This window comes from Ovis aries, chromosome 7 (genome assembly GCF_016772045.2).
Source record: "Ovis aries strain OAR_USU_Benz2616 breed Rambouillet chromosome 7, ARS-UI_Ramb_v3.0, whole genome shotgun sequence".
In the NCBI taxonomy this organism is placed as follows: Eukaryota; Metazoa; Chordata; class Mammalia; order Artiodactyla; family Bovidae; genus Ovis; species Ovis aries.
The window spans coordinates 69,549,620-69,577,228 of NC_056060.1; the positions used below are offsets into that span (position 1 = coordinate 69,549,620).

Sequence of the window (27,609 nt, forward strand, 5' to 3'; positions counted from 1 at the left end):
GCTGACTTACTTCACTTAGCATAAGGTCCTCAAGCTTCTCCCATTTTGTAGCATCTGGCTAGATGTCCTCCTTTAAAGCTGTGTGATACTTCAGGGCATCTATATACCACATTTTGTTTATCCATTTGTCCCATTGGTGGACATTTGGGTTGCTTCCAACTTTTGGCTGTTGTAAATAATGTTGCTGTGAACATGGTGTGCAAGTATCAGTTTGAAACCATGCTTTCAGTTTTTTTGAATATATACCGAAAGGTGGGATATAACCAGAGCCTGAATCATATGGTAGTTGTTTTTAGTGTTTTGAGAAACTGTCATATTCTCTTCTGTAGGAGCTCTACCATTTTACATTCCCACCAACAAAAGTGCACATCTTTGCAATATGTTTTTTTGCATAGCCATCCTAATAAATGAGAGATTATTAAAACTTTTAATAAACTTTGTTATTGTTCAGTCACTCAGTTCTGTACAATTCTTTGCAGCCCCATGGACTGCAGCACACCAGACTTCTCTATCACTGTCTCCTGGAGCTTGCTCAAACTCATGTCCATTGAGTCGGTGATGCCGTCCAGACATCCCATCCTCTGTCGTCCCCTTCTCCTCCTGCCTTTGATCTTTCCCAGCATCAGGATCTTTTCCAATGAGTCAGCTCTTCGCATCAGGTGGCCAAAGTATTAGAGCTTCAGCATCAGTCCTTCCAATGAATATTCAAATGAATGAATTTATTCATCTAATAAACTTAGATGACAGTATTTATTTCCATTTTATGTGCAGTATAGGGTAATCATTTTCCTAATATTTCCCACTAAAAGCTGTTATGAACATCTTTTTTCTTTTTCACACTATTTTCTTTGAATATATTTATTAGAAATGAAATAAATGGATCAAAATGTGTATAATTTTAAAATTTTTTGTTAAGTACTGCAAAATTGTTCTCAAGAAATGTTTTGCCAGTTGACAATGAATCAGTTGACACTAAAACTTCTTTCATTTCATGTCTGTGGTGTAAATGTTATTATCTTACAATTATCTGTGATTCAACAACTGATAAATGCTATCACATTGTGTTTTAATTTATATTTCAAAATTTATTAGTCGCTCAGTTGTGTCCGACTCTTTTGCTACTCCATGGACTGTAACCTGTCAGGCTCCTCTTTCCGTGGAGTTCTCCAGGCAAGAATAACTGGAGTAGGTAGCTGTTCCCTTCTCCAGGGGATTTTCCTGACCCAGAGATTGAACCCAGGTCTCCTGCTTTGCAGGCAGATTCTTTACTGTCTGAGCCACCAGGGAAGCCCCAAAATTTGTTAAAATAGAACCGTTTCTCTAGGCTATTTGTATTTTTCCTTTCTCAAATGGTTATTTGCCCGTTTATTTATTTGAATCCCAGTGTTTTGAGTGGATCATAAAAGAGATTAATTAGCAATGCAAATATGAAGTTACCAGACTTTTCACAAATGTATAAATAGTCATGGAACCTCTTAGCGGAAAAGTTATGAGGTTTGCAGGCACATTTTAAAATGACTTTAAGGGTCTCTGGCTACAGATTTGCATAATTAATTATGTTAACGAGCCTTTTCCTCATTATCTGGAGGGAAACCTTAGGTCAACTCCTGCCATCTTATGGCCAATTGGCATTTCCTGGAACTTTTGGCTCAGTGGTTTCTTACTTTAAGTGATTTTTCTGCTGATAGCGAGACTGCTACAGGTTTTTCTGGAGGCAGAGAGAACAGGGAGATGATAAGTGGTTTTTTCCATTGGACTGAAGATGTTTGGAAAAATAGGAGGTAGAACAATGAAATAATCCAAATATTATGAAGAAAGAGGCAGAAGTTTATATTAGAATGGTTTATATGATAAAGGAAATGTTATACCCAGTTCTTTTTGTTTATAAATGGTATCTCAAAGCAGATACTCAAGTACTTAGCTAAAACTTTTAAGGCATTGCCTATGCAGTACTAATATTATGATAATGCTGTACTCATCACAGTCTGATTGTCTTTGTGTCAATATATCATAAATCAATATTGTGGGGATGTAATTTTTCTCCTACTTTAAGCTCTTCAGGTTTGTTCTAATTTAAACAGAAAGAACAAAAACCAACAAATCTTCCAAGCATTGAGAGAGAGGTTTGTGTTTTGAAATTAATTTTAGATAGTTATGGCAACCCATAATAGAATATAAGGCAGTGTATTCCAGCATGCTTTAGAGAAGACCACTTTATTCAGAATTATCATGTTTCTGTTGACATTTTTTCTGGAACTCTACTTTGAGACACTATGGCTGGCTGTCCTTGTTCAAGAAGTAACAAACAAAATGCAAAATGTGGAACTTTCTGGTAAGGCATTGGCAGATAGTCCTTGTGTGTTTGGGGGACACAGTTTGATCCAGTGGTGGAGAGGTTGCTTCAGTCATGTCCGACTGTGACCCTACGGACCACAATAGCCCACCCAGCTCCTCTGTCCATGGGATTCTCCAGGCTAGAATACTGGAATGGGTTGCCATTTCCTACTCTGGGGGATCTTCCTGACCCAGGAATCAAACCTGCATCTCTTCATTGGCAGGTGGGTTCTTTGCTGCTAGTGCCACGTGGGAAGCCGGGTGGAGAAGTTATTATGAAAGTATTCTCTGGAATAAGGACCACGATCCAGGGGAGAAGGTCACTTCTGCATTCTTCTTTCTGAGTCATCAATTCATGTCTTCCTAGCCTAGAAAAAGATATTTCTCCCCAGCTGATCTATTAGTTCCTAGGCACCATTCCAGTAGTCTTGCCTGGAAAATCCCATGGGCGGAGGAGCCTGGCAGGCTGCAGTCCATGGGGTCGCGAAGAGTCAGACACGACTGAGTGACTTCACTTTGACTTTTCACTTTCATGCATTGGAAAAGGAAATGGCAACCTACTCCAGTGTTCTTGCCTGCAGAATCCCAGGGACGGGGGAGCCTGGTGGGCTGCCATCTATGGGGTCGCACAGATTCGGACACGACTGAAGCGACTTAGCAGCAGCAGGCACCATTCAGATCACAAGTGGTGAGGCCTTCCCTGGTATCTCCGTTGGTAAAGAATCCGCCTTCTATATAGGAAACCCCAGTTTGATTCCTGGGTGGGGAAGATCCCTTGGAGAAGGGCTCAGCTACCCACTCCAGTATTCTTGGACTTCCTTTGTGGCTCTGCTGGTAAAGAATCCACTTGCAATGTGGGAGACTTGGGTTCTGATCCCTGGGTTGGGAAGATCCTCTGGTGAAGGGAAAGGCTACCCACTCCAGTATCCTGGCATGAAGAATTCCATGGACTGTGTATAGTCCATGGGTTGTAAAGAGTCAGACACGACAGCGACTTTCACTTTCACTTGATTCATTATAAATTGACTGATGAACAGGATTTCCGGGAGTACCAAATGCCTTTCTGAGTAAAGAATCAGACACTGCATTCCCACATTCTGTGGACAAATGGCACCTCTAATGTAAATGGACCTTGAGATGTTTTGCTTTAATTTTCTATAATATTTCATTGATTTGCAATGGTAAAATCTTGTGAAAAATCTTTAATATGAAACAGAATAGAGTTTATAGTCTTTTAGTCTTTGCCTGGTAAAATCCTAGGCTAAAATTATTCAAATATATTTTTCTAGTTAATGATAAAGAGTTCCATATTTTATGAATTCCCAAAAAATGATTTAAAATATAAAAGATTACTCTGTTATCTTCTGATTCAGCCATTTCCTGTTAATTCCTCTTATAAAATTTTTGGATGGACTGTATAATTGATGGACTCACATTTTGTAACTTTCTATGTAGGTTTCATTTTTTAAAAGAGGCTACTCCTAAGTGGGTCAAACTTTAACAGATACTGTCATTAATTTTCTACTGAGATTGGCAAACAGTTGTTATTTGGTTTGTGTTTACTTAGATTTTCAAATATATTTACTGTCTTGCTCTGTTGAAGAAAGTTTTAATTCCTAGTGTTTAGTACCTAAGTGACAAAGTGTAGGTCCATGTTATAACAGTAATGCTGTAATTTTTTTTTTTTTTTAGGTATAATCATCTAGTTGGTGGCATGAACTTTTTTGAAGTGAGAAGTTTTAAAAATAATCTCAGACAGAAAACCTTGAAATTATCAACTGTCCCAAAGAGAACTAATACAAATCTTAAGTCAAAATTTCAAACCATACATTATGGCTCACGTTATACAAAACTCTCTAGTGAGGGAATGCAGTTCTTTAGCCTGCTGTCCACTCTGTCACTTTGGCTGACAGTCTCTTGGGTTTCAGTATCCTTCGATTTCAGATATATGAAACGCAGAGGTTTGGGTTAGCTCACCATTTCTGTGACAGATTTGTCTCCAGTGGCTTTGAAAGGCGTGCAACATTCACTATCTGAGTTGACCCTGAGTGTCCTGCACCACAAGTCAGGATCTGGCAAAACTGAACCCCGGAATGAGTAATTTGCATACTAATAAATTTAGTGTAATGACAGAATCAGGGTTAGAACTCAAGTCTCCACTACCATCACATCCTAGATGGTTATCTGACAGCCCCAGATGTCAAATACACATCCCTTCCCCTACTTCCTCACTGTCCACAATTATGGCGGAGAGTGTTTATCCAGTGCTTATCTAATGTGACATTTCTTTCCTACGCAGCCTGGACATGGCTTCAGAATCCATCTCAAAGCAACATTCTAATAGCTACAGCTAATAGGCAAGAAATTCTAACGAGTTTGGCATTGTACGCAGCTGAATCTTTAAAAAAGGGCCACTGTAAAATTTTTAAAGGAAATTTACTTGTATTGTTTAATTCAAGTGGAATGTTGTTGCTTTCTTTTTAGCAGTGGTTTCCAATATAATGATTTCTTTTTAATTAAGATAATTATAGATTACCACATGACAATTCAATGACACCATCAATGAATTTCAGTTTCATTAATCACAATATATAAATCCATTTGGAGAAATGGGCATGCATATATATACAAAACATTTACATGCTTATGAATGAAAGGCTCCTTGTGGTAATTCCCACCCTCCACCTACTGCCCACAATCCCTACCCCCAAGAGTTAGGCATTAAAAATCATTATTCTATACTATTTTGTCTTTTTTTCTTAGTTTTAGTTTAAGTTAAATAGGATTTAATTTTTGTTTTAAGTGACCTCTTCAGTGGTTTCCATTCTGTATGCTGTGGAGTCCCATTTCCAGGAGGTGCCTCAAGAGATACCCTCCACCCCCACCCTACTGCCTTACACCCCTTCCAGCTGTAACCAGCCTGTCTGCTTCAGACTCTTCTGGATATTGGGACTCTCCATGAGATATCATTCAGATAATGGGTTTCACATCTTTTTAAAATTGAAAAGGACTGATAATCCTGCATGCCCATTTCACACAGTATTTCGAGGTTATCCTGTTGGTTAAAACTGGAGCCAGGCCACTCTTTCTTCATCCCCTTGTCCTGTGAAGGAGGCGGTGGAGGAGGTAAGCGGACACCACTGCCAGCTCTGAGTGCACATACTTAAGTGGAAAGAAAAATTGTTTACCGTGTTACCAGGGGCCTGAAATCTGTTTCCACCCTGAATAAAAGGTTATGTGGTGTATGTATTTGTTAGTTTGGGGTGGGTGGAGGGATGGTGAAGCTTTTTTTAAAGCTTAATTTTATTTGAAACAGTAACAAGTGATGCTCTAGGCAGAAGACAGTTTCTCTTCTCTTTTTCCCTGTGTTGTGCCCCTTCCCCATGTGGCATGATTTACCTTGTCCTGAATTTAACTGTTGTCTAAGCAGACTCTCTTGTCGCTTTCCTAGATTTCCTGTCTATCAGGACAAATCAACATGCCATCAAGATATTGGCCAAAAGGATACTTAACATACCTTGTTTGGGCTATCTTTTTCTTTTTGCCTCAAATGTCCCTGTAAAACTCCTTGGTTTTTAGGACTTGCTTACCTCAGTTTCAGTTCAGTTCAGCTGCTCAGTCATGTCTGACTCTTTGCAACCCCATGGACTGCAGCACACCAGGCCTTCATGTCCCATCACCAACTCCCGGAGTTTACTCAAACTCATGTCCTTTGAGTTGGTGATGCCATCCAGCCACCTCATCCTCTGTCGTCCCCTTTTCCTCTTGCCCCCAATCTCTCCCAGCATCAGTCTTTTCCAATGAGTCAACACTTCTCATGAGGTGGCCAAAGTATTGGAGTTTCAGCTTCAACATCAGTCCTTCCAGTGAACACCCAGGACTGATCTCCTTTAGAATGGACTGGTTGGATCTCCTTGCAGTCCAAGGGACTCTCAAGAGTCTTCTCCAACACCACAGTTCAAATGCATCAATTCTTTGGCGCTCAGCTTTCATTATGGTCCAGCTGTCACATCCATACATGACTATTGGAAAAACCATAGCTTTGACTAGACGGACCTTTGTTGGCAAAGTAATATCTCTGCATTTTAGGTTGGTCATAGCTTTCATTCCAAGGAGTAAGCGTCTTTTAATTTCATGGCTGCAATCACCATTTGCAGTGACTTTGGAGACCCAAAGAATAAAGTCTGCCACTGTTTTCACTGTTTCTCCATTTGCCATGAAGTCATGGGACTGGATGCCGTGATCTTAGTTTTCTGAATGTTGAGCTTTAAGCCAACTTTTTCACTCTCGTCTTTCATTTTCATCAAGAGGCTCTTTAGCTCCTCTTTACTTTCTGCCATAAGCATAGTGTCTTCTGCATATCTGAGGTTATTGATATTTCTCCCGGCAATCTTGATTCCAGCTTGTGCTTCTTCCAGCTTAGCGTTTCTCATTATGTACTCTGCATAGAAGTTAAATATGCAGGGTGACAGTATACCGCCTTGACGTACTCCTTTCCCGATTTGGAACCAGTCTGTTGTTCCATGTCCAGTTCTAACTGTTGCTTCCTGACGTGCATACAGGTTTCTCAAGAGGCAGGTTAGGTGATCTGGTATTCCCATTTCTTTCAGAATTTTCCACAGTTTATTGTGATCCACACAGTCAAAGGCTCTGGCGTAGTCAATAAAGGCATATGTTTTTTTGAACTCTCTTGCTTTTTCCATGATCCAGCGGATGTTGGCAATTTGATCTCTGGTTCCTCTGCCTTTTCTAAAAGTAGCTTGAACATCTGGAAGTTCATGGTTCTCATATTGCTGAAGCTTAGCTTGGAGAATTTTGAGCATTACTTTACTAGCATGTGAGATGAGTGCAATTGTGCGGTAGTTTGAGCATTCTTTGGCATTACCTTTCTTTGGGACTGAAATGAAAACTGACCTTTTTCAGTCCTGTGGCCACTGCTGAGTTTTCCAAATTTGCTGGCATATTGAGTGCAGCACTTTCACAGCATCATCTTTTAGGATTTGAAATAGCTCAACTGGAATTCCATCACCTCCACTAGCTTTGTTTGTAGTGATGCTTCCTAAGGCCCACTTGATTTTGCATTCCAGGATGTCTGGCACTAGGTGAGTGATCAAACCATCATGATTATCTGGGTTGTGAAGATCTTTTTTGTACAGTTCTTTTGTGTATTCTTGCCCCCTCTTCTGAATATCTTCTGCTTCTGTTAGGTCCATACCATTTCTGTCCTTTATCGAGCCCATCTTTGCATGAAATGTTCCCTTGGTATCTCTAATTTTCTTGAAGAGATCTCTAGTCTTTCCCATTCTGTTGTTTTCCTCTACTTCTTTGCATTGATCGCTGAGGAAGGCTTTCTTATCTCTCCTTGCTCTTCTTTGGAACTCTGCATTCATATGGGTATATCTTTCCTTTTCTCCTTTGCTTTTTGCTTCTCTTCTTTTTACAGCTATTTGTAAGGCCTTCTCAGGCAGCCATTTAGCTTCTTTGCATTTCTTTTCCATGGGGATGGTCTTGATCCCTGTCTCCTGTACTGTGTCACGAACCTCCATCCATAGTTCATCAGGCATTCTGCCTATCAGATCTAGGCCCTTAAATCTATTTCTCACTTCCACTGTATAATCAATCATAAGGGATTTGACTTAGGTCATACCTGAATGGTCTAGTGGCTTTCCCTACTTTCTTCTATTTAAGTCTGAATTTGGCAACTAGCTCAGTTTACCTTACCCATTTGAGGCTGCAGGTGATCTAGAATTTCTGGAACACGTGTCTGGTGACGCTTTGTAGAGGGCACTGAGTGAATCCTAGTCCCATGCCTGTGGGGGGTGTTCAGTGTTTGCCTTCAGACTCTTGTAGCTTGGCTGCTCCCGCAGACTCCTGATGGGCAGCTCGCTGCCTCGCCCTCCTTGGGAAGGTCATCTCCTGAGCAGAGTTGCTTTTCTGGTAACTGTGGCAAAGCCGACCATTTCACTTCAGTTAGTAGTTTCACCCTCCTCTCTTCCCATATGTTTAAACAGATCTGATACTGAGAAACTGAAATGGCTCTCTCCGGACCCTCTCACGGTGACTCTGTGGTAAAGAATCCGCCTGCAGTGCAGGAGATGTGGGTTTGATTCCTGGGTTGGGAAGATGCACTGGAAAAGGAAATGGGACTTCACTCCAGTGTTCTTGCCTGGAAAATCCATGGACAGAGGAGCCTGGTGGGCTATAGTCCTTGGGGTTGCAAAGAGTCAGACGTCACTGAGTGACTAAAGAACGACAGTAAAGTTCAGAGTTAGGAAATAAAAGGAAGGAGGAAGGAAACAAACAGTGAAAGCCTCGTAGGTCAGAAAACTGAAGCTATCTGCTGTCTTTAACAGGAGATATGTCCTTCTCATCTATCAGCCATTTAGCAAGTCTGTTTTCTTTCAGAATAAGTTAGGATGGCTAACTGCAAGTTCTTGAACTGCCTAAGGGAAGACTGTGTAGAGGAACTTTAGTTATCATAGCTCATCAGCAATGTTCTAGAAGCTTACCAGTTTCCTTTGTGAGGTGGGAAGGAGTTTGATGAGCAACATGATGGATTTGAAGGGCCCTCGAGATTTATACAAAGTTAATGTGCTTTGGTGGAGACAGTTCACTAATGGTAACTTCATTTTCTTCCCAAGGCAAATTGGAATCTCAGAAGTGTTAAGATATCCACTGCGCGTATCTGCGTCACTGGAATTATTGATTAGCTTGTTGTAATCACAACAGAGTGACTGCTGTTTCGAGTAGGAATGAAACGTCAAGGATTGTTATCCAGGAGCTGTTTTTTAAAGGCATCCCTAGAAATGAGTAATATCTGTGAATGCACTGTGTCAGTGTCAATTTCCTGGGTTTGATAATGTGTCATAGTTTTGTAAGATATTACTGATGGGGAAAGCAGGAGATGTTTTTCTCTTCTCCTCTCCTCCCATTCTATTCCCCCTCTGCCTCTCTCTTCCTCTCCTTCTCGTCGTCCTCTTCCTGCTCCTTCTCCTTCCTTAGGAGACTAAGGTTATGGCAAGAGTCAAAAGTTAAAAATACCCTGAGAGGAAGAATTACCATTCCAGGTAAGACATTTCATTTCAGATCTAATATCTTTCATTCCTTCCTTGCCTCCGTCCCTCCTTTCTTTCCTCAGTTTTACTGAGATACATTTCACATATTTACACCATCTCTTTTAGAGTACAGTTAATTGGTTTTTTCCACAGTTCATTATTTATCCACAGAGTAGTATAACCATCACCACAATCTAATCCTAGTTTAGAAAATTTTCGACTCTCCAAAAAGGGACTCCAGAGGCATCAGCAGTTATTTGTGTACCCTCTCTAGCCCTTGCCCCGTCCCTGCCATCTTCATCCCAGAAAGCCATGGATTTGCTTTCTGTCTGTATGGATTGTCTTGTTCTGGACATTTAAATGAGGTCATACAGTATCTGACTTTGTGTGACTGGCATCTTTCATTTTAATGTTTTTTAAGACTTCATTCACGTCATAGCCTATATCATTACTCCTTTTTTGTTACCAAATAATAGTCCATTTTATGGATACACCACATTTTGTTTATTCGTGGCCATTTAGACTGTTTTCATTCTGTGGTTGTTACGAATAATGTTTCTGTCAGCATTCATGTACACAGTTTTGTGTGAACATATGTTTTTAGTTCTCTTGGGTAAATACCTAAGTATGGAATCGCTGGGTCATATGGAGAGTCTATGCTTGTATTTTGAGGAACTGCCAAACTATTTTCCGAGTGGCTATACCATTTTATATTCCCACCAGCAGTGAATGAAGGTTCCAGTTTTTCACACCTCAGGTGTTTCTTAAACACCGTGTTTTTGTTGTGTTTACTAAATGTTTCCTCTTGTCTTGGGGGCCCTGGGAGTAGGGAGCTGACTAGTAACATTGGAGGAAATGAAACCAATAAAAATCAAATAAATTAATTTCAGATTGGCGGAGTGTAGTTCTGGAAACCTTTCTGCCCAGAGCCTACAAACCTTCCTGTTTGACTGGATATGACATTACCAGGAATTTTACTTTGCTGCTTTTATTCCCTCTGAGGAGAAGAAAAGAAATATGTCTTTTCCTCACCAGACATGGAAGGTTCAAACGAACATAAAGGACCCCTGAGTTATTAACAATTCCACGAGAACATGTACTTGGTCTGTGCCCAGAATAGTCTATAAAATGTTTGATCTTGGTGCTTCCTCTGTACTGTTCTCCACCAGAGTGTCACACAAGAGCTGAGTCAAGGTTTGTTGAATCAATATTTGGAAAAGAAGTGATGACTGGATGCTAGTCCACTGGCCTGGGCCCCTGGAAGGCCTGCCCCCGACTGTGCTTTCTGTCAGCTGCAGCCTCTCCGGGTTGTTACTGGCCTGCACCAGGCAGTGGTGTTTGCATTTGCCTTGTCTGAGCTCAGGATAACAAGACCTTCCATAATCCACCAGGGCAGTGAACAGGTAAGTCTGAAGATCTTGAAAATGGCCCAGTATACCAGCCAAAGACAGGATCCCAGCTCCTTTGCCCCATGTGGCAGACTTGGGGAGTAGGCAGGCAAGGGAATACCAAGGAATACTATCTCTAAATTCTGGTACATAGATCTGACAGCTCCCATGGTCTTCTGGCCACTGTTGGTTACTTTTGGTCATATATTGATAGGAAGCAACCAGATTATTTTGCCTGCTGAAACCAAACTGTAACAGAGAAGACTCGCCCCTTATGACTACCTTTCTCACATTCCCCCTATTTTTTTCCCCCAGAAAAGGATGTATTTCCTTTATTCAAGTAACTCAAATAGGAATCTAGTTGAGGGGGGGCACAGGCTTCAAATAATAGCTACCCATCCCATCTCCCACATTTATCTTCTTGCAGAGCAGAACTTATGCATGATGGTTACAAGGGTAGATTCCCTCCAGGTTTTCACTGACACCCTAACTGTGTACCTTTCACTCTCCTTGTGGGTGGGGGTCACTTCACATAGGTAGTGTCTAGCAGGTAAGTGTTGTCTCTAAGGCCTCTCCTCCTTGATCGTTCACTCTCTAGCCAAACCTCCTTTGACTTCCCAGAGTCCCTCCCTGAAGTGCCTTGCTCACATCAGGACAGGACCCCATGTTCCTTTCTCCTCTCCAGTAAAAATTGTCCATCTCAGGCACGTTCTTCCAACGACCTGTATTACCTCTGTCAAATCAGTATCTTGTTTCCATTAAAATGAGATTGGGTTGTATGTGTCTATGTATATGTGTGGGTATATGATTTTGAACAGCTGTCTATTGATTATGGGCTTCCTGCATAGCTCAGTCGCTAAAGCATCTGCCTGCAATGTGGGAGACCTGGGTTCAATTCCTGGGGTGGGAAGTTCCCCTGGAGAAGGAAATGGCTACCCACTCCAGTATTCTTGCCTGGAAAATCCCATAGACAGAGGAGCCTGTTGGGCTAGAGTTCATGGGGTTGCAAGAGTCAGACATGACTTAGTGCTATCTTTCTTTCTATTGACTGTACCCCATGCAAACTGTCTACCCATTTTATTAAGCCTATATGTCATTGATGGGCAAAAAATGTTGTTTTAAACTACATTCATTTCAAGGGTCAATTTCACATCTCCATGAAGCCTTAGAATATTTTAATGTAAAAATAACTGTTGATGTATTATCTGTTGGCTAGCCCATTTTGTAATTTCTGTAGTAATTAATGTATCTGGCTTAATGGCTTCAACTGGAGCTATAAAGAGTTGAATTCTAAAAATATATATATATATATATATATATTTCTTTTGACTTTTTTTTGACCAGCCCATACTTTGACTAGACTGAGAGTTCATAATGCCTTTCCCAAATCAGTTCCCCAGCAGTTAAAAGAATTTTTAAAACAGACCTTTGCTATACATTTGTTCATCTGACATTGTGTTTGACCTGGTCTTGGGATAAAGAGAACTATCTGAAAAACGCTGTTTCTCATGCAGGTAGGGGTGGAGAACTGAGTTCTTCTTAATCCATATATATGCCTTTTTTTGTTACTAAACACAGTAGACCCAGAGAGGCAGCCTGTGTGACATGCCAGGCCTCAGGACGAGCTCCCTGTGAATGTATCTGACCAATTTTTAAGGCAGTAAGGATTGATCAACCATCAGCCACCATAACACTTCATACAGTTACTTTCATCTTTAGCAGGGTAGTGGATTTATCTGCCTTACAACTTATCCACAAAACATCATCCTTTTATCTCTTTGTGACATTTTTCACCTTTATGGGATTCTGACTGTATCATTGTGGCTTATAACTGGAGGTACCAGTGGAAGTCTGAGATCTGATTTTCTTCTAAATAAGCATGTTGTATGATGTCCAGTAGGGTAGCGACCAGCTGTATGTGGCTGTTTATAAACAGGTGTGAAACATAACAAAAGACGAAGAATGATTGACCCTCCACAAAGGAGAAAATAGAAAGCTGCTTCTTGATATGCTGTGAGAAGCATTCTTTGCGCTCTTGGTTGTTCCAGAGGACAGCAGAGAACAAGGACCAGGGTGCTCCCAGCATGTTGGTGGTCTCCACCGGGACTCATGCCAGAAACTGGAGAGTGTTATGGAGTAAGTTTTTCCAGCTTGCAGGAAAAGATTATTTAAAACAGCAACTAGAACAAAACACCCCACCAAACTCACACAACTTCACCCAGAAAGTTTCTGAAGATAGGCTGGTGATTGGGGTGGTAGTGGAGTGTGTTAAATTTCTCTTCAGCGTCACACACTTGGCCTAAGTTTGGAGAGGAATTTAGTTATAATTTGGATGTAGGCACCATCACTACCACATTTCAGATCCTCGTTAGCCACATGTGGCTAATGGCTGCTCTGTTAGACATTGTAGAGATAACATATCCATTGTCATAGCAGGATGGCTGTTCATTGGCTTTTTTTTTAGCCTGCAGTAAGTTTGTATGCAGACTGCTGTGTAATATTTCCTCCAAGAGTAAAACTAAAGTCTAGGGAATTGGATTTTCTGCTCCCCAGAACTGGCTCTTAGATCTACCTAAGACTTAATGCCAGTGTATTTTATAGGTTCGGTTCAGTTCAGTCACTCAGTCATGTCCGACTCTTTGCAACCCCATGAATACTGCATGCCAGGCCTCGCTGTCCATCACCAACTCCTGAAGTTCACTCAAACTCACGTCCATCGAGTTGGTGATGCCATCCAGCCATCTCATCCTCTGTCGTCCCCTTTTCCTCCTGCTCCCAATCCCTTCCAGCATCAGAGTCTTTTCCAATGAGTCAACTCTTTGCATGAGGTGGCCAAAGTACTGGAGTTTCAGCTTTAGCATCATTCCTTCCAAAGAAATCCCAGGGCTGATCTCCTTTAGAATGGACTGGTTGGATCTCCTTGCAGTCCAAGGGACTCTCAAGAGTCTTCTCCAACACCACAGTTCAAAAGCATCAATTCTTCTGCGCTCAGCCTTCTTCACAGCCCAACTCTCACATCCATACGTGACCACTGGAAAAACCATAGCCTTGACTAGATGGACCTTTGTTGGCAAAGTAATGTCTCTGCTTTTCAATATGCCTTCTAGGTTGGTCATAACTTTTCTTCCAAGGAGTAAGTGTCTTTTAATTTCATGGCTGCAGTCACCATCTGCAGTGATTTTGGAGCCCAAAAACATAAAGTCTGACACTGTTTCCACTGTTTCCCCATCTGTTTCCCATGAAGTGATGGGACCAGATGCCATGATCTTCGTTTTCTGAATGTTGAGCTTTAAGCCAACTTTTTCAATCTCCTCTTTCGCTTTCATCAAGAGGCTTTTTAGCTCCTCTTCACTTCTGCCATAAGGGTGGTGTCATCTGCATATCTGACGTGATTGATATTTCTCCCAGCAATCTTGATTCCAGCTTGTGCTTCTTCCAGTCCAGCGTTTCTCATGATGTACTCTGCATAGAAGTTAAATAAGCAGGGTGACAGTATATAGCCTTGACGTACTCCTTTTCCTGTTTGGAACCAGTCTGTTGTTCCATGTCCAGTTCTAACTGTTGCTTCCTGACGTGCATATAGGTTTCTCAAGAGGCAGGTCAGGTGGTCTGGTATTCCCATCTCTTTCAGAATTTTCCACAGTTTATTGTGATCCACGCAGTCAAAGGCTTTGGCATAGTCAATAAAACAGAAATAGATGTTTCTCTGGAACTCTCTTGCTTTTTCCATGATCCAGTAGACATTTGCAATTTGATCTCTGGTTCCTCTGCCTTTTCTAAGAGTAGCTTGAACATCTGGAAGTTCATGGTTCACATATTGCTAAAGCCTGGCTTGGAGAATTTTGAGCATTATTTTACTAGCATGTGAGATGAGTGCAATTGTGTGGTAGTTTGAGCATTCTTTGGCATTGCCTTTCTTTGGGATTGGAATGAAAACTGACCTTTTCCAGTCCTGTGGCCACTGCTGAGTTTTCCAAATTTGCTGGCATATTGAGTACAGCACTTTCACAGCATCGTCTTTCAGGATTTGAAATAGCTCAACTGGAATGCCATCACCTCCACTAGCTTTGTCTGTAGTGATGCTTTCTAAGGCCCACTTGACTTTGCATTCCAGGATGTCTGGCTCTAGGTGAGTGATCATACCATCGTGATTATCTTGGTCGTGAAGATCTTTTTTGTACAGTTCTTCTGTGTATTCTTGCCCCCTCTTCTGAATATCTTCTGCTTCTGTTAGGTCCATACCATTTCTGTCCTTTATCGAGCCCATCTTTGCATGAAATGTTCCCTTGGTATCTCTAATTTTCTTGAAGAGATCTCTAGTCTTTCCCATTCTGTTGTTTTCCTCTATTTCTTTGCATTGATCACTGAGGAAGGCTTTCTTATCTCTTCTTGCTATTCTTTGGAACTCTGCATTCAGATGCTTATATCTTTCCTTTCCTCCTTTGCTTTTCACTTCTCTTCTTTTCACAGCTATTTGTAAGGCCTCCCCAGACAGCCATTTTGCTTTTTGGTATTTCTTTTCCATGGGGATGGTCTTGATCTCTGTCTTCTGCACAATGTCACGAACCTCAGTCCATAGTTCATCAGGCACTCTATCTATTAGATCTAGTCCCTTAAATCTATTTCTCACTTCCACTGTATAATCATAAGGGATTTGATTCAGGTCACACCTGAATGGTCTAGTGGTTTTTCTTTCTTTCTTCAATTTAAGTCTGAATTTTGCAATAAGGAGGTCATACAATAAGGAGGTCAGCCACAGTCAGCTCCCGGTCTTGTTTTTGCTGCCTGATTGGAGCTTCTCCATCTTTGGCTGCAAAGAATATAATCAATCTGATTTCGGTGTTGACCATCTGGTGATGTCCATGTGTAGAGTCTTCTAGTGTGTTGTTGGAAGAGGGTGTTTGCTATGACCAGTTATAGGTTCACGTACATATAAATATAAGATTTGTTTTGAACATGAACTTGCCCGTCATGCATTCTGATTCATCCAGTCCTTACTTACCCTGGCTTCTTGTTCTCAGAATCCTTCCTTTCTAGTATTCCTTTGGTGCCTGCTCCTCTGCCTCAGGAACTATGATAACTGCATTTAGCCATGCCTTAATTTGTTGTTAACTACCTTGCTCCAAATGTATACAGTTACCTTGCCTGGGTGTCAGCCATGGATTATGTTGGACTCAAGAGTGGTTCCTGCTATGGATGTAGTTATTTGTTTTGAAAACACAGATTTTCCAGAATAACATCCATTGCCAATCACTGAACCACAACGAAGAGTATTGTCTTGACTTCATTTCTTGTTTTAAGCGTTTGGCTTGAGTTTCACAGGCTTCTCCTCCTGAGATTTTGTTTTCCCAGAAGCTGCTGGCAGGAGACAGAATGATCTGAGGAAGTCAGAGAATTGGTGGCTCTCTTCTCTAAATGTCATGGAACATAACTAAATTTAAAGCTCTTAAAGGCAAAGGCAATATATTTTCTCACCTGTACTTTACCTATAAGTACTTAGAGTATTAATACTTAAACAGTGATTGGCTGATTGATTAACTCTGGAGCAGACTTGCTCAATGTGGTTTTTTGTTTTAATTTTTGTTAATATTTAAATCTGCTGAAATTGAACATTCTGCAATGAAAATAAGTTTGTCTAGTTTTGAACAATGAACTGGCTTATTATTGATACATGCTTTCCTCATGCACCACACTCATCATTGCTTCCAACAGTACTTACTATGACTCTATTAGTGATAATTAATAGTTCTCTTGGTGAAGCCAAAGAATGAATGTGGTTAGTGAGGCATCACTGATGAAACAATGTTCTTGCCTCTAACACAAAATAGGTCTTGGGCTCTGTTTATGTGGCCCCATGTATTCCATTAGGCAGTGAGGACCCCTGGAACTAAGTGCAGTATGGTTGTAGGATTCTGGATGCAGCAGAATGCTGGGTTTGTTGAGCAGAAATCTTGATTTGAGTCTGTTCTTGGGTCGGCTTTGCCACCATTAGCTCCAAATCTGGGGAGTTCTGATTTAATTTCCCCTTGAATGAAATGAGTATTTTGATGCCTGGCTTCCCTGTCTACTTAGAGGGGCTTATGAAGATCAAAGAGAAAGAGTACACAGAATCATTTTTCACAGTGTTATAAAGTATAAGATTTTGCTTCTAAAAGAGTGATACATAGCCCATGTATATCTGTGGATTGATGTTTATACTCATCGAGTCCTCTTGTTTATGTGTCAAGAAACTCAAATCTTAAGGCATTGGGGCAACTAAGAACAACTGCTGAGAATCTAATGGAATATATGCTCAAAATATGTTTTTGTTGTGTGAGGATGATTTATTTTTTTCTTTTTGCATTTGAAAGGTCAACTTGGTACCACTTATTTTAAAATGGGTGTAGACTACTGTTTTCTAGAACATTCAACTAAGCGGAGGAGGATTGAACTGATGTCAGCTTCCTTGTGTGTTATTCTCTTGGCTGACTTGGTTTGTATCTCTGATCATAGAGAGGCTTCCCTGGTGGCTCAGATGGTAAAGAATCTGCCTGCATTGCAGGGGAACTGGGTTTGATCCCTGGGTTGGGAAGATTCCCCTGGAGAAGGGAATGGCTACCCACTCCAGTACTCTTGCCTGGAGAATTCCATGGACAGAGGAGCCTGGGCAGACCTCAGTCCATGGGGTCACAAAGAGCTGGACACAGCTGAGTGACTAAGCACTACTACAGCACCACAAGATCATAGAGGGGAGGCATCAAGTAGGTACCAAAGTGGCTATTTCTTTGTTCTTTTCCTTTTAGGCTATGCATCAGAATTATTTTGATTGCAAGCAAGAGAAGCTAAACTTAAGCAAAAAGAATTTGCCAGAAGAATATGGGTAGCCCTAATGAAAGCTGGAAAGCACAGATGGCTCTGGAGATTTAGAGTTCCAGAGAGAAAGTCTACTTGGCCTCCTTTAAATCTTTGCTCAGCATTGGCACATTTTTGGCAGGGTTGGCAGGGTGGAGGCAAGACACCAAGGGTTTAAGGAATAGGGGTGGATCATTCCCTGTAAAATCAATATGCTAGACCGGCAAAAAGAACAGTAGATTTCAGCAGGATTCTCAGTTCTCTGAAATTAGAGGGGCCACTTAACATGCTCTGTCTGTGTATCTACCAGCATGGGTTACACCTCCCTGCTTTTATTAACCAGAGAAGCAGAAGTTGAGAAAGATTAAAGAGGAAAGGATCTTCACTGCTGGACACCACTGCACACTCAGGATATAGACTAAGTGTTCCTCACTGTTCCTGAGGCAGGCCCTCTTATATACTGTAGTGGGATCCTTTGGTACTCTGTTTATTTTTCTCTTTTGCATTGCCATTGTAGTTATAGAATTTTAAGCAGTATGGAAAAAGAAGTAAGACTGTTTCTACTTCCATTGGGGAAAAGGTTTACATCATCTGGGAGCAGCATGAAGCCTAGAGCCTGGTTACTCATAGATACCCCTTAAATATTTTTTGAAGAAATGCTAGGATTACAACATATTTTGGCCCATACGTTGGTCTTTCTTACCGTATTCTTCATTTTATTTTAATCTTGAGGGAGAGAAAACACCCTGGCAGTGATACTGAAGTCTTTTAAATTTGTGGCATGATAGGAAAATGTAATTACAGTGTCAACATTCTGTCATCCTCCATTCATCATTCTTTATGGAGAAAAAAAAAATTACAGTGGTTCTGACACAGTTCCAAGGATCTAATGGTTTCCCATGACATAAGTTGAATTTTAAGATATTTTACCTAGAGATAATCAGCTTCTCATAGCCTTTAGAAATGACATTCTTGCCCACTATTGTTCTTTGTCTGCCTCCTCTACTTAAGAAGAGAAAACTAAAGGAAGGGGAAATTGCATTTTTACTATTGGCTGAAAATGGTTTAGAGCATCACTTGATGATATCTGGAAATTCACTTAACTCAAGCTGTTTTGTCTTCCCACACATTTCGAATGGATGCTAAAAGGGAAATAGCTCTGTAGAAGCAGAAGAGTTATTTTTAGACTTTACGCCTATATTTGGGCTTCATTACTCAGATTTTTTCCCCCCGAGGGCCGAGTTCATATTCATGTGTACTGTGCTTGATGGCTTTTCCTTATTCTTCTTTGCCCAGAACCACCTGGAGGCCAGCACACTCTGTACGCATGTCAGTCTGCAGTATGAATAAACCGTGTGTCCTCCCTTGCCTGCCTCTTCCCTTCTACAGTCCCCCAAGCCTTGTAGATCAAAAGGTTACTTTGTTTCAGATTTACCTCTAGTTTCAAGTAATTTATTTCTCCAGGGGCCATCCATGGATAGGATGAATGTTTTCTCTTTTCCCCTTGAGTTCTCAAACACCTCGATTTTTCCACTGATTTTCTTTCACACTGATACGATATTTAGAAAATGTAGAGAAGTAGTCTAATGAATTACTTTTTTAAAGGTTTGACTGAATATTTGTAGTTCTGATTAGCCAGCAAGCTTCCCTGGTGGCTCACACAGTAAAGCGTCTGCTTGCAATGCGGGAGACCTGGGTTCAATCCCTGGGTTGGGAAGATCCCCTGGAGAAGAAAATGGCAAATCACTCCAATACAGTCCATGGGGTCACAAAGAGTTGGACACGACTGAGCGACTTCACTTCATTTCATTGAAGCTAAGAAGCTTAGTGGACCAAATTGGAAGGTGTCTTCTGTGTAGGTCACTTTGCCCAGCCTTACACACCAGCAGTAGAAGGTATTGATTTAGCACGTTTGCCAAAGACACTCCTGGTTTTCACTGAGCAGGGGATGCTTTTTGTATATTGTTTGAAGGAGATCTTCCTGACACCAGAGTATCACTTATCATTTGGGTTTTTTTGAGTTTGATTTAAAAACTCACTTCACATGGTTTTTAAAGAGACATAAAACCAAGGTTTAAAATATCCAAATAAGATTAAAAGGAAGACCCTGATTTATTTGTAATCTCCCTGGGCCCTTTGTGTTTCGTTCTGCTCTCAGTTTTGAAGTAAATACAGTTGAAATGTTTCTCTATTCACTTACCATGTAACGGGTGGTCAACAGTGTAGTCCTAACAACTCACCAGTCTATGTCCGATGCAGGATACAGCATGCTTGGGGCTGGTGCACGGGGATGACCCAGAGGGATATTGTGGGGAGGGAGGTGGGAGGGGGGTTCATGTTTGGGATCGCATGTACACCCTTGATGGATTCATATCAATGTATGGCAAAACCAATACAGTATTATAAAGTAAAATAAAGTAAAAATAAAAAGTTAAAAAAAAAAAGAAAAAAGAAGAAAAAACTAAATAGGTTGCATAAAACTTGCTTGATATGCTTCTTGACTGAAATTCAAAGGAAGGAGACTCCTGCTGCCTTGTGGGTCAGCTTTTCTTCTTAGCAAGCTCTCAGAAGGCCCTTTAGTGAAACCATCATTCTGGATAGTGTTTCCATCTTGGTGGGTGGCCTGGGCTATTGTCCGTCCTATAAATAGTTCAGTGGGTTGCAAAGAATGTCAAGTAAGTTTTTCCCACTAACACCCATTTTACTAGTAGAATGTTTGAAAGAATGGGACAGTGATGGGGTAAATTTAGCACTGTCTACTTACTGGTGTAAACCTTAGTTGATTTTAAATTTAAGGCCTGTTATTAGCTCTCTTCCCCTTACAAAGGGAATTTCAGCTATGATGCAGATGAGGCAAGCCACATGACGAGTCCACTGTTTCTCTGTGGAATAATGGTATCTGGGTGGGCCTTTTGCTGCTTACTTAGAAATGGTCCCCAGAGGTGGCCATAATGGGACTTGACTCTTGGAGCCTTTGCCAACTGGAAGTCTCTAGGTGGCGCAGAGACTGGTGTAACTGGATGCAGACATTGCAGCTGAGCAAGCAGGCTGGTGGTGGTGGTGGTGGTGGTGGTTGTGGTCGTGGTCGTGATCATGGTTGTGGTGGTTTGGGGAACAAAGATGCTTAGAGGCCTTTTGTTACAAACAGGGGTCCTTACCCAGGGAGGCAGTAGTCTTCCACAGGGTAACTGCCTGTGCCTGAATGTCTTTCTATCCAAGCAAATTAAACACTTAAAAAACAAGAAAGATCTGAAACAAATTGACCATTTGAATTCCATGGCACGTGGGACTCCTTTCATCATCCTGTTGTCAGAATTAAAGATTTGTCTTTTGAACAGCTGCACACTATCAGCATGTCTTCTGCTGCTTGCAGTGATGTAGAGATTGTTGTTTGTTGTTGTTTAGTTGCAAAGTCATGTCTGGCTCTTTGAGACCCCCTGGGTTGTAGCCAGGCTCCTCTGTTCATGGGATTTCCCAGGCAGGAAGACTGGAGTGGGTTGCCATTTCCTTCTCCAGGGGATCTTCCTGACCCAGGGTTGGAACCTGCATCTCCTGCATTGGCAGACAGATTCTTTACTGCTGAGGCGTAAGATGGATCAAATTCAAATGTTTCTAGCAGGTGGGTGATGTAACTCAGCACAGGAAGGAAAACAGTCGTCCATTTTGCATATTAAACACAAGAATATTCCTTTCCACTTGTCTCTCACTTGTCTTTGGACATGTGGCACACTGTACTCTGTTTTCCCACTTTTGATGGGAATGTAAGCTCAGGAATTATTTTACCATCTTCTTATTTATGTGCAAGTGAAAATGATGAAAAATGGCAACTGACTCCTGGCCTTGGTGTTGGAGAAAGAGTAGGTTTGGTGGGATCACGGCAAACTGCATCAGGTTATTGCTGCTTGGGAATGAAAATACTATGTTAATAGAATGCCCAGCTATTTGGCAATTAATAAAACTACATTTTAAAACATTAATTTTTAAGGATGCTGTTTGGTCCAGTGGTTAAGAATTTGGCTCTGGAGCCAGACAGCCAGAGTTCAAATGGCCAGTTGTGCTGTTTATTAGCTGTGTGACCTTGAGCAGTATACTTAATCCCTGAGCCCCAGATCCTCGCTGAAAAACAATGCCTATAATAAAACCCCGTCATAGGCTTGTAGTTAGAACTTGATGAGAGAGCCCATTAGAAGAACTCAGTGACTGACATATAGCTAAGGGCTTAACAAACCTTAGCTACTGCTGTATTATCAGTCAGCAGCAAGTGGGTCTAAGAAAGTGTGTGAACAAACCACCAATATGCAACATGGGTTTAATAGCACAGACTTTAGAGCTAGCCAGCTTTGAGTCTAGGTGCTACCGTTCACTAGCTGATTATCTCTGGGCAACTTATGTGACTCTTCTGAGCCTTTGTTTCTAATCACTTGTAAAAGTGGCACAATAGGATCAACTTCTGGGCTTAATGAGTATTCAGTGAGATAAGGCATGTGAAGTGATTGGCATATTTGATAAATATACTGTTTATTGAGCATTTGGTAAAGACTGCACCAGACTGAAGGTTAGTACTGTTTTATCCCCACTTCACAGGGGAGGAAACTGATTGCAAGTTAATTCCTTTGGGAAGCTGTGCACTGGCTGCTCTCAGCAGTGCTGCTGGAAGGTTTACGCTCTGCTCTGTGTGTGTGTGGTATGGTTTAGTCACGAAGTTGTGTCTGACTCTTGCAACCCCGTGGACTGTAACCCATGAGGCTCCTCTGTCCATGGGATTTCCCAGACAAGAATACTGGAGTGGGTTGCCATTTTCTTCTCCAGGGGATCTTCCCAACCCAGGGACTGAACCCAGGTTTCCTGCATTGCAGGCAGATTCTTGACTGCTAAGCCAGCAGGAAAGCCCATGCTTCTGCATACGTTTCACTGTGTTCTTTGATAGCCTGTTCATGCGTGCTCATAAACATCCATACCTGTCACTTCATTGCGTTCACCATGAGGAGAGCCTGTACTGCAGATCTGTGCATTGTCAAGTCTTAAGAAAACCAGTTGGATGTCATACTTCTAGAATATTTCATAACTACTCATTCTTTCTAAATTTACATTGTTGGTTGAAAGTCACGGTTTTATCAGAGCACCTGACTTGACCTTTCTTCCGAATGCCCTTGATTTCTTTTATTTTTGGATCTAAAAGTAGAAAGTTGTCTTTTCAGATTCATAAATAACTCTACAAAATTGGAAAGGAAAGGCCATTTGCAAAGTAGACTGATTTGGTGGCTGTTCACCAACATATTGAGCAGAGCATGGCAATCCACCCCAGTACTCTTGCCTAGAGACTCCCCTGGACAAAGGAGCCTGGCAGGCAGCAGTCCATAGGGTCACACTGAGTGGGACATGACTGAAGTGACAGCAGCAGCAGCACCAACATATTGAGGTTCTCTGCCTTTGAAACAGCCCTCCATTTAGTCTGGAGATGGTAAACCAACATGGTACATCTTTGCAGGGTTTTGAGGAATATTGCATTTTGTCCAGACCAGCCAACTGCTTTGAAAGCTTTCTGTTGGGACATGCACACAGTTGGTATGCAGAGGTGTCAAGGGGACAGAACTCATTTCATCCAGTGAATACCCTGTTAGACTTGGGGGAAATAGGCTTAATTATGCTTAATAATGGGAAATTCCCTTTCTTGAAAAAAAAAATCCCATTTTAAATGACATAAAATGATCTTTACAATGAGGAAGGCAGTTTTGACTTTTCCCACAGGGAGTGAATAATCACTTCCTTAGCAGAAACTGCCTGTAACAAAGTGTTCTTTCTTGAGTTGCTCGACATTTGAAACTTCAGGTAATTTTCGGCAGATCAGAAGAAAGACGTTATGGCAAAATGGAGTTGCCAGAGTGATCCTTACACCATGATTAGCTTTCTGTCTAGTCGTGCTTTTTAGTAGCTAAGGATCTGAAGGTGGGCATGTGTTAGAAACGTGATTCTACTCCTTACTCCTCACACGTGGTCTGGCACCTGCTGAACACTTTGACCCTGCCTTGTGCTTCTTCCTCTAGTCTACCATGCCGCAGGTACATCAGCCACCTTTTTGTTTCTCAAGCAGCTTAGTGTGTCCTCCCCTCCAGCTGTTCTCTCAGCTTGGGACAGTCTTTCTTTAGATTCTTGGATGGCTGGTTTATTTTCATCATTCAGATGTCAGTTCCAGTGACATCTTCTCAGCTGTCATGTTCATGACTTTGCATCTTTTAAAGAATCACTCCTCCTTCAGAATCCTTGGCCACTCTCTCGAAATATCTTATTTTATCTATCTGAAATTAGAGGAGTTATGTTTGTGCCCTCTTACTAGAATATGATGTCCATGAACACGGGAGCCACATCTTCTTGGTTCATTGATGGGTCTCTAGCACCTAGAAGAGTTCGCAGAGGTGGTCACCATATGCTTTGTAAATGAATGAATTAATTTATTTTTAATATAAATGTTTTTGAAAACCTTCCCCAAATTCTGTTTCTTGTGCTTAGTGTAGACCAGAGGTCAGCAGACTTTTTCTATAAGGTGTTAGATAGTAAATGTCCTAGATTTGGGGGACGAAAATACCTCGCTTGACAACTACTCAGAAAGCAGCCATAGCGAGTCTGTAGACATGGTTGTGACTGTGACCCAATAAAACTTTATTTACAAAAAGTTGTTGAGGGGAGGGGTACCACAGTGATCTACGGGCTGCGGTTTGCCCTTCATACATGTAGAGTCCATTGGTTTTAACCTACACATTCTGCAATGTTATGTGAAAGAGTGTGGGATTTAAAGAGTAGCTATTTTAATCAGAAGCTCAGTTCATCTGAGTTCCTAGTTACAACTAGGAACATGTGAACATCTATTCCTGTTCACATGGAACAGGAATGTTATGTTAGAAGGGAATGTGTAGTGAAAATTATCCAAAGCATGAGAAGAACATTATCAGAGACATCCCATATGTATGTGGTGGAATACATGTTAGAGAGTGTTGTAACAGAAAAGGTAGCTACTGATCTAGCATTGGCAGTGGAAATACCAGGAGATATATTGATAAGAATTAGAAGTTGAAAAAGTTTGTTTTGACTACCCTTGGCCAAGCTTAGCCAATATAGGATTTAGTTTAGGCTAATGCAGCAGATTTAGGGAATGGATTGATCTGAAATTATGGAGCACTTTATGTACTTCTCTTCTGAAGGAGGAATAAACTCCAAGATACCTAAATGCCATCAAGCATACTTTAGAAAACTTGCATCTATCAAACATTTTGTATTAGGATTGGCACAGTCTCTAATAAGACACCACCACGTGGCTGAGCTCTTAGTCCCTTCTTCCCACATGGCTCCCCAGAGCAGGAACCAGCTGGTCAGTGGGAAGTGTCTCTGAACAGGTTTTTTCAGTTATTTGAAGGATCACAGATTCACAAATGATATGCCACATACTTTGCCTCTGGAGCTAGGTTTCTAGTTTTCTTCTTTGACTGAAAATGTTTGCAAGAAGGCAACCAAAGTTGACTCATTCTACTAATTAGAGTATACAGATCTTGATGAAATTTCAAACTGTTTAAAACAGCATCGTTATAAACCAGGAATATTCATATAGATTTTTAGTTTGCTTTTAATTTTGGTAACCAAACAAAACAATCATACAGGATTTTGAGATTCATTTGCTAGGTCAGGCTGTCTGTTTATCAAGAGTCTATTTAGAATCACTCATTGAGTGTAGTTAATTGCTGTGTCTTAAATGACTGTGGCCTTGAGGAAATCATAAATCATAAATCTCCTAAAGCCTCAGTATCTATATAATGAAGATGATCTCTCAAGTCTCTTTGATAATTTGGGGTGATTTTTAGTTGAGCACATACGCTGGCTCCAGTGTTGCTGAAACTGGAAGTATTAGTGAAGCTTATATATCCCTTTGAAGCTGTTAGAGTGCTTTTAGATGATATATTTACAACTTGCTTCTCCTTCAGAACTAAATGATTTATTTGGAATGATTTGTGAGGATATAGTTGACAGTTTTGCAGAGTAGGATATTTGTTTTTTATGTTGAGATCTTTCCATCAGTAAGCACGAAGGCTACGTAGAGAGAAATAGTGGAAGCATAAGTAATTCATGCGTGTTCTTACCTAATGGCTCAAGTTCATTAGGTCCATAAGATGAGTGTCTTGGGTGTTGTCTTTTATCAGTTTTGTCCATCTGTCTTATGAGAGGCCTTTATGACCTTGTGAATGAGAGAAAGCTCCAAGAAGCCCAGCAGCACCTGTGTCCACAGCTAGATGGCTGTCATAGCCCCACATAGAACCCAGAGCTTCTCAGGATGCCTCTCTACAGGGAGCAGGCAGCTGGTGTTTGAGGCCCTTTCCTTCTGTTCTGCTAAGATGTAACAGTTCTCTGAAGGCCCATTCATATTTCATCTGTTTCAAAAATTTCTGAGGTCATCCTAATTGGAAGTGCCCTAAGGTCCTCGGAATCTCTGAAATACTTAATATCTCTTTTGTGGCAGTTATATCTAGTGCTGTGTATTTTGCTGTGTTCATGAGGCTCTCTTCTGTCAGACTAGAAGCTTTGAAATGCCTGGAACCAAGTGTGGTTTCTCTCATTGTCTCCTATCCTATGCAGACAGTCATGGGTATAGTTTATCCTTCCCCTGTGTTCTCCATGCACATCTGCAGGGCAGCCGCTCATTTTTATCTACTTGACTTCTAAAAGGCACAGAGGATGGTTTGTTCAATGTTGTATTCCTAATCCTTTTCATATAACCCCTGACAGATAGCTTCTTAATGGAAGAGGGAGTAAAGCTGTAGTTGACCCAAGAAAACACTGGAATATTTACATTTGTTTGATTTTTGCTGATCTAGACACCTCCTGGGTATACAATGTATTACCCTCTAAAACATCAAATGTTTTGATGACACATAGTCATCATCTATTTCACACATAATTTAAATGATGTTTTTTCCGTCAGAGCCTTTCAGTGAAAGCCTCAGGTGACTCTTTCTGAGATGATTGTAGGATGGGCAGGATGGCAGTGCAGAGTGTTTGGGGGAAGGAAGCCCGAATTCCAGTCCTTGCTCTGCTGCTTAAGACTCTTGACTTTGTGGAGGTCCCGTTAATGCTCAAAGAAGTTTCTCAGCTGTAAAGTAGATATAAAGATAATATATGATTGCCTATGCCTCTCTCTTCCTCTTTCAGGAAGAATTTGTTGGGAAAATCAAATGATACTATGCATATTCACATACTTAGAAGACTGTAAATTACTAAGGGAATGTATTACATGTTATAAAGGAGGATTACACCCTATGGTTTTAACACTTAAGATTTTTTGTGGCTCTATGAAATAAATAATCCAACCTATAATTAGGACCATTGACTATTACCCAAGTAAGGGCCTCAAGGTCTTACCTGTTCCGCCCAAATCCTGCAAAAAGTAAGCCTACTGGGTTGGTTTTTTTTTATTTTAATTCACTTTATTCATCATAAGTATGAATATGTCCATTTGTCAAGAATGTAGTGTTGAAGATCAAGAAACCTCCCCAAAACAAGAAACAAAATACAAAGCAACTCTTCCCCCATCCAGAAAAAGTGTTCCTCAAATCACCACTAATTTAATAATAGAAATTTCCAAATGTTAAGACATTATTACATTATTACATTAATAATAAGGATTATTACCCTGTAATGATAAAGCCTAATAAAGTGAAAATGCATTCATTATATCACAAGGGATAGTTTAGATATAAGAATAAAATATTGGAAAATGTAAGTTGTTAATAGATTAAATAATGAATCTAGAGAGACTGGGAGGAAAAGACAAGAGGGTCAGTGCAACTAACTCTGAAAATTCGATACTGCATATGTAATTAGGACAAGAAAAATAATTCATATACAGTAACATGTAAGTGTATTATGTATTACAGATGAATACAATCAAGAGTATCTTAATAATGTAAGTAAAATATCATGTAGTGATGCCTAATAGTTAAACACAGTTTCTTTATTGC

General features: G+C 40.8%; 1 protein-coding gene across 5 annotated transcripts in view; it reads left to right on the plus strand.

Moving 5' to 3' along the window:
• The window catches only part of DAAM1 (dishevelled associated activator of morphogenesis 1), a 183,972-nt gene that overhangs the window by 19,631 nt on the left and 136,732 nt on the right, over nt 1-27,609 (plus strand). The window contains exons 1-2 of one of the 5 annotated variants that reach the window (XM_012181748.5): nt 1-7,436; nt 8,346-27,609. The exon at nt 1-7,436 is cut by the window's left edge and continues 19,631 nt beyond it; the exon at nt 8,346-27,609 is cut by the window's right edge and continues 4,891 nt beyond it. The exons of 3 other annotated variants lie outside the window; for them this stretch is intronic. The gene's annotated coding sequence lies outside the window, so the exon portion shown is untranslated. One more of the 5 variants, XM_012181749.5, reaches the window with a different exon arrangement.